The following is a 6,411-nucleotide window of genomic DNA, read 5'->3' as shown; positions in this document are numbered from 1 at the left end:
ACACACTCATCAACCAGTTCTGTCAAGGATTTCAAGTTCACAATTTCAGCGTTAGAGTAGTTTAAAGTAATATTTTTGACTTTCATCGTGGTCTTACCTTTAAGAATGTGATAACCGTAGGTTTTTGGACCTCCACTGACAAATTCTGCTATTTGATCATCGGCGTCCAGTTCGCTTGCAAAACCGCCTAAGTAATCACCCAAAGGCGGGATCCAATCACCTTTTTTACTTTTGAAAATGACGCTGTCGGTATCTGTGTACAAGCACCGCTGTTGCAGTCCATCTATCAAGTTGTACAGTTCGAGTCTAGCATAGGCTGTATTGAAGATGCCGATAAAAAACATTAGCTTTACCTGGTTTGAGACACCTATCATCCGTGTACCGCCACCACACCATCGCCACCTCATCATTCAGAAAAGAGAAATGACTCACATCATACATATTCAAGAACATAAACTGCAAAACCTCGTCAGGGTCTTTGATCAGTGAAGTGTTTGTCCTGTCAGGTCTCTGACACATCTTACCCCACAAAGAATTCAAAGCTAGTTTAGCCACAGATCTCTTGGCAGGATTAAAAGCTATTTCATCCAGCTTGATCCCCTCATTCTCGTCATACTTTTGAACGTACTCTTTTTTGCTAGACTCATCAACTACCCAGGAGGGATACCCTGAGCTCTCCTGTTTTGTCTTCAGAAACATTTTGATGTAATCTGCAAACAACTCATCTGACTGGTTAGGAGAGTGCCAGATTTCAAACACCTTCATCACTCTGTAGCCCTTCTCGAGGGCTTTCATCACCTCCACGCTACACCAGCTACCCGTCAGAGCTCATCCTTGTGGTTACAACTTTGCAGTTGTAATTCAGCACATGTTCGACATAAAGGAAACGAGTTTGTTTTTCAACCTGTATGGGAGGACAGGGGCACACAGTCCCCTAGGGGGTAGAACCTTTGCTCTGATGAGACTGAAATAATTTTTTAATGGTTCAAAATGATGAAAGATGATGGTGGGGTGACCTACAGGATACCTCTTTGTCTTATTCACATATGGGTAGAGAGACGTGAAATCGTAGTAATCGATTCTCTCACCAGGCTGAGCTAAATAATGGAGATGTAATGCGTTTGTACACCCACCGAACAGAGCATCGCGGGGTTCAATCGCTCAGGAAAGTCAAATCGACTGAGAATTTTTCACATCCTGGTTTAACTTTTTCATCTCATTCCACGTATGTTCCCACATCACTGTAACATACAAGTTGTACATGCTTTGCCAAGTCCTGATTTTTTTCCAGGAAATGTCCCCAAAGGTTTGCAAAGACTTACTTAATGGATGTTTGAAGGGTAGCACTTATCAAAACTGTGATAAAAACAACCAAACAACTCAAAAGCTTTTTGAATACTACCATCTTCAAAATAACCATCCACAAAGTAGTTTCCAAACTTGACTTCGCCTTCAGTGAGAGCGTGTCAAATGGGAATTTTATCTGTCAAAGAGGCCACTGGATAGAGTATGGAGGGTGATAGAGGGTAGAGGGTGTGGAGTATGATTGATGTAATTTGTTGTATGTAATTGTCTGTTGATGTAATTATCTAAAGTCGGAATAGCTAAAGTGTTTTCAGGCAGGAAGTTGCTTCTAAAGATTTTCAAACAGACGCTGGCGATTGTAATACACTTGAACAGATCAACCCCTGTGCTGTTTAGTATCTCACTCTTGAAAGCCAAGCACCCCATTCTCAGAATGCGGACATCATTTTCACAATATTCGGCCATCTCTTTTTTTTTTAAGTCAAAGACCTTTCCTGCAAGTGTATTGTACCACTCAAAAAATTTCTCTCTCTCTTTAATCATCTACCCTGTAGAACTCGGGCTGGGGGTAAGGTCCTACATAGCTCTGATTTTCCCCGGTGCTCCAGAAATGTGGAAAATACCCCTTTTTCTCCATTGTGAAATCCATGGCTTTTGGAATGGCGTGACATCAATGCAGCATATGTAATTTGCTATGTGGTAACTCGTCTGTTGATTGGCCAAGATCATAAAAGATGAACCTTTCATCCGAAAGTTCTCTTTTTAAAGGTTCCATAAAACATTTGAGCGCAATTTCTGATTTTACTTTGGCTCCGCAGTCTTTACATAGACACATATGACACTGATGCTTTTTGGATCCTTTACTCTGATCCTGCACCGTGTTGCATTCAGGGCAGTAGAATCTAGTTTTGCACAAAGAATGTTCTGCATCCGCCCCGATAGCTGCTTTATGTTTATCATAACAATATTGCGATCTACAAACCCTTAGACATTCTTTACACTGTACAATCTTTTGAGGCTGATTGGGGCAGTCATGGTCAAGAGATACGTTGCAACAGAAATCACATTTGTGATGTTTCATATTGTTAAAGCCTGCATGACCGTAGGGACAGACGTAGGACGTACCTAGTACACCTTTAAGATTTTTTACTCCGTAATAATGGTTTTCTTATCCGCAAGAATAAGTAAATGGTTTTGTCATGGGGCATCTCAATGATTTGAAAAACAGAGTATCCATTTTTATTAGTGGCTTGATACAACACCACAGTCCAAAGACATGCAGTTAGGCCAATTGGATATGCTAAATTGCACCTGGGTGTGAATGTGTGAGTGACTGTCTGTGTCTGTCTGTCTGCCCTGCGATGGACTGGCGACCTGTCCAGGGTGTATCCTGCCTTCCGCCCGATGACAGCTGGGATAGGCTCCAGTATCCCCCCGCGACCCTCGCGGAGGAGTGGCTTGGAAAATGGATGGATGGATGGATGGATGGATGGATGGATGGATGGTACAACACTACAATTTTGCGGTTCAAACGTTGCTCAAAACGCCCTACGTCAGCAAAGCTAACCATATCGTTTACAGATAGTCCTACATCATGTTGCAGTTGTCTTGCATTTTGTTCTACTTGAAAAATGTTTTTATTAGGATTTAATAATTGGGAAACGCATAAGGCAAAACATAGGTTGTCTTTATTGTGGAACACATACAAATGTTTAATCTTTTTCTGAACAAATTCAGAATTGAATATGTGTGCTAGCTTTTGCCCCCCTCCCCCTTGCGGGTCATCTACAGTTCGAATCACTAGTTGTAGTTCATGAGAAAGTATTTCAAATTTACTCTGTAAGGCATTTCCGAGCAACAACAGAGAAGAATTCAGTTCAATTATCCCATTGACTACCCGAACACGCAATGAAACATCTGTGAGTGAATCACCTTGAATTTCAACATGTCCAACATCACTCGGTCCTACTTCATCATTAGCCACATCCAACATTTTGTTTAAAATCTCAAGAAAGTATTTGTAAAAAAAATCAGCAAAACTATCAACATTACCTAGTGAGGAAAAGTTTACTCGCCTTCTAATTTCTGTGGTGTTGAACCTGTCCAGACGATTTATGATATTTTCATCTATACCATTCCCCATTTGCTCATTTCCGCCATTATTTAAAGGAGGAGAAAAGTTATTCGGTTCAGCCTCTCTTTCAGCGTTAGGTGATGGAGGATTACCGATTTCATTATCAGCCATAAAAGAGTTATGTTCATCATCATGAACAGGACTGTTTGATGAGTTCTGACTTAAATTGACCAGATTATCGTTTAACCTCAAAAGATTTGGTTAAGTTCTAAGAAAAAATGCTGAGATGGCACATTTTCTGAGGTATTCGCCGGCAGTGGCTCAGACTATATATTAGAATTGCGTTTGGAAGGTACTGACAAACTTTCATTAAGCCTGTTCACCACATCTATTAAAGGGTTCAACTGAATAGACAGTCCATGTTCTTGAAGATTGTTTTGTAACCTTGACAGACTTTTGTTTAGTTCTATGAAAAAATCCTGAGATGGTACATTTTCTGGGGTACTGGTCTGTGAGACAGACTCTATATTAGAGTTGTGATCAAGAGGTACTGACAAACTTTCATTAAGCCAGTTCACCGCATTTATTAGAAAAGGATTCACAGTTGTGGACGTGTTGTGTTCGATAAGAGTATTTTGTAAACTTGATAAATCATGATTCGGTACAGACACTAACTGATTTGGGGTGTTTGAAAAAGGGGTGATGTTAGGCTTCTTAGCATCATTAAAAAGATCACTGCCAGGGCGTTTCTGAGCCATTTGATTCTTACCATCTATTACAATAATTAATAAACAGATTTACGTGTTCTTTAAACTTGGAAAAGGCAGAAAAATGCCTTGATCCATGCGCAGTAACGTGTTTCAGTTTTTGTAGAGACAATTCGACAGCCCTTGAGAGATATCGGAAATTATAACTGTCATTGACATCTTCCTGCCAGAATGGTTCCTGGTGGGAATCCTGACTGAAATCTAAAAGAGAAACATACAATTAGGACTTAATATACAGATGTAGAAAAGTATAAAAAATCATTTAAATTAGACTTACTCAATGGACTTCGAGAAATTCGCACCCTCGTCTTGATCTATTTCACGTCCTAATAAATGAATAATTATATGTAAACTAAAATTAACGGAAATAATATCAATAATGACCATAACTGTCTTGAATTAAAGACGCTTACTTGGAGAAGTTGGTTGGTAAAGCTCATAGGAATCCTGACTGAAATCTAAAAGAGAAACATACAATTAGGACTTTGTAGACAGATGTAGAAAAGTATAAAAATCATTTAAATTAGACTTACTCAAAGGACTTGGATCTGTGTAGAAATTCGCACCCTCATCATTCTCATCCTCACTGTCCAGTGCTATAATCTCCTCCACATGTTTATCCACAACAATTATTAAGATAAAGAGACCCTTATTAGTCCCACTATGAGGAAATTTCACCTCCGCATTTAACCCATCCGTGAAGTGAAACACCACATACACTCTAGTGAGCACACTTGCCCAGAGCTGTGGGCAGCCCAATCCGCAGCGCCCGGGGAGCAGTTGGGGGTTAGGTGTCTTGCTAAAGGACACCTCAGTCATGTGCTGTCGGCTCTGGGGATCGAACCGGTGACCTTCAGCCCATGACTGCCCCTATGTCGTCATCAATCGGCTCATATCCTTTAAAAATATACATATACATATGTAATTATAAAGATATAAAATGTCTGCGTAGTTTCACAGTAGTCAAAACAGCATGAGGATCTATTAGGATCTGAAAAATATCAACCTATTTCATATAATACATGCAGTCTAAGTGTAACAAGGAGCGAGGTAGCGGACGCATGTGTGGAGGTAAGCGACTTTTATTGAGGGCAAATCCAAAATCTGGGTCATAACGGTCCAGGGTCATAGAGCCAATACGGATAGATCGTGGGGCAGACATGACAAACCAGAATCAAACCAACTACAGAGACAGAGATTGAAACAAAGCAAACATCAAACAAAGACCAATACAAAGACCAGTGAAAACAAAGGGCAAACACAAGGCTTAAATACACACCGGAAAGACGAGGGACAGGTGAAAACAATCAGGGGCGGAGTCACAAAACAAGGGGCATGAATCAAAACAAGTGCACATGGAAGACCAAAACAAAAAAATACATGGAGTGGGAGAAGCCAATCATAACACCAAGGTACTGAAGCGTACTCTGAAGCATGCCAAACAAAACAAAACTGACACAAGGGACCAAAAAACAGAGAACCAAACTAGACAGGAACAGGAGCCGGGACAGGACACGGGAAAGGCACAGATACAGAAGCCAAAACAGGAACCACGGGCACAGAAACAGAGGCAGAAACGGGCACAGGATCAGGAACACGGGAACAAGGAACAGAAGACAAGGGCACAGACACTGAAACAGGAGACAAAACAGGAACAGAGACACAAGAACATGGAACAGGAGCAGACACAGACAGAGAACAATGAACAGCAGCCGGAGCAGGAACAGAAACGGGAGACAACACCAGACACAGGAACAGACGAAATATAAACAGAACGAGGACGAAACACGGAGGGAGGACGAGGAGGCACACCACAAAAAGACGCCGAACGAGAGACCACCGGAGGAACAACAGGACAAGGGAAACAAGAACGAACCACAGACCACGCAAAAGACAGGGGAACAGGCACCGAGACAGAAACAGGAACAGAAACAGGCACACAAACAGAAATCGGGACAGAAACAAAAGGAGACATAGGAACAGGAACCACCACAGGAACAGGAACGGACACAGAACAACAGAAGGGAACAAGACAACACCAGGGACAGTGGAAGGCAAAAATGCAGGAAAAGAAACAGGAGACCCCGAAGCAGACACAGGAGGAACAGGAGGCCAACGGGGAACAGCAGACACGGGAGAAACAGGAGACCCATGGGGAACAGAGACAGGAGAAACAGGAGGACCATGGGGAACAGCAGACACAGGAACAGAAGGCCCATGGGAAAACACAGGCAAGGGCAGGAACTGGCCTGTCCAGAGGCGCGG

The 6,411-nt window shown here is 41.9% G+C and overlaps 1 long non-coding RNA gene across 1 annotated transcript; it reads right to left on the bottom strand.

Moving 5' to 3' along the window:
* Positions 1-3,943: 3,943 nt before the first annotated feature.
* On the bottom strand, positions 3,944-4,831 carry LOC108428273. Its single transcript, XR_001857915.1, has 3 exons — positions 4,560-4,831; positions 4,424-4,472; positions 3,944-4,347 (listed from the first exon to the last, which is right to left on the bottom strand). It is a non-coding gene; the product is annotated as an uncharacterized LOC108428273 (long non-coding RNA).
* Positions 4,832-6,411: the final 1,580 nt, after the last annotated feature.

The sequence above is a fragment of the Pygocentrus nattereri genome, chromosome 19, assembly GCF_015220715.1.
Source record: "Pygocentrus nattereri isolate fPygNat1 chromosome 19, fPygNat1.pri, whole genome shotgun sequence".
NCBI classification, from domain to species: Eukaryota; Metazoa; Chordata; class Actinopteri; order Characiformes; family Serrasalmidae; genus Pygocentrus; species Pygocentrus nattereri.
This window is presented reverse-complemented; position numbering and strand designations above follow the sequence as displayed.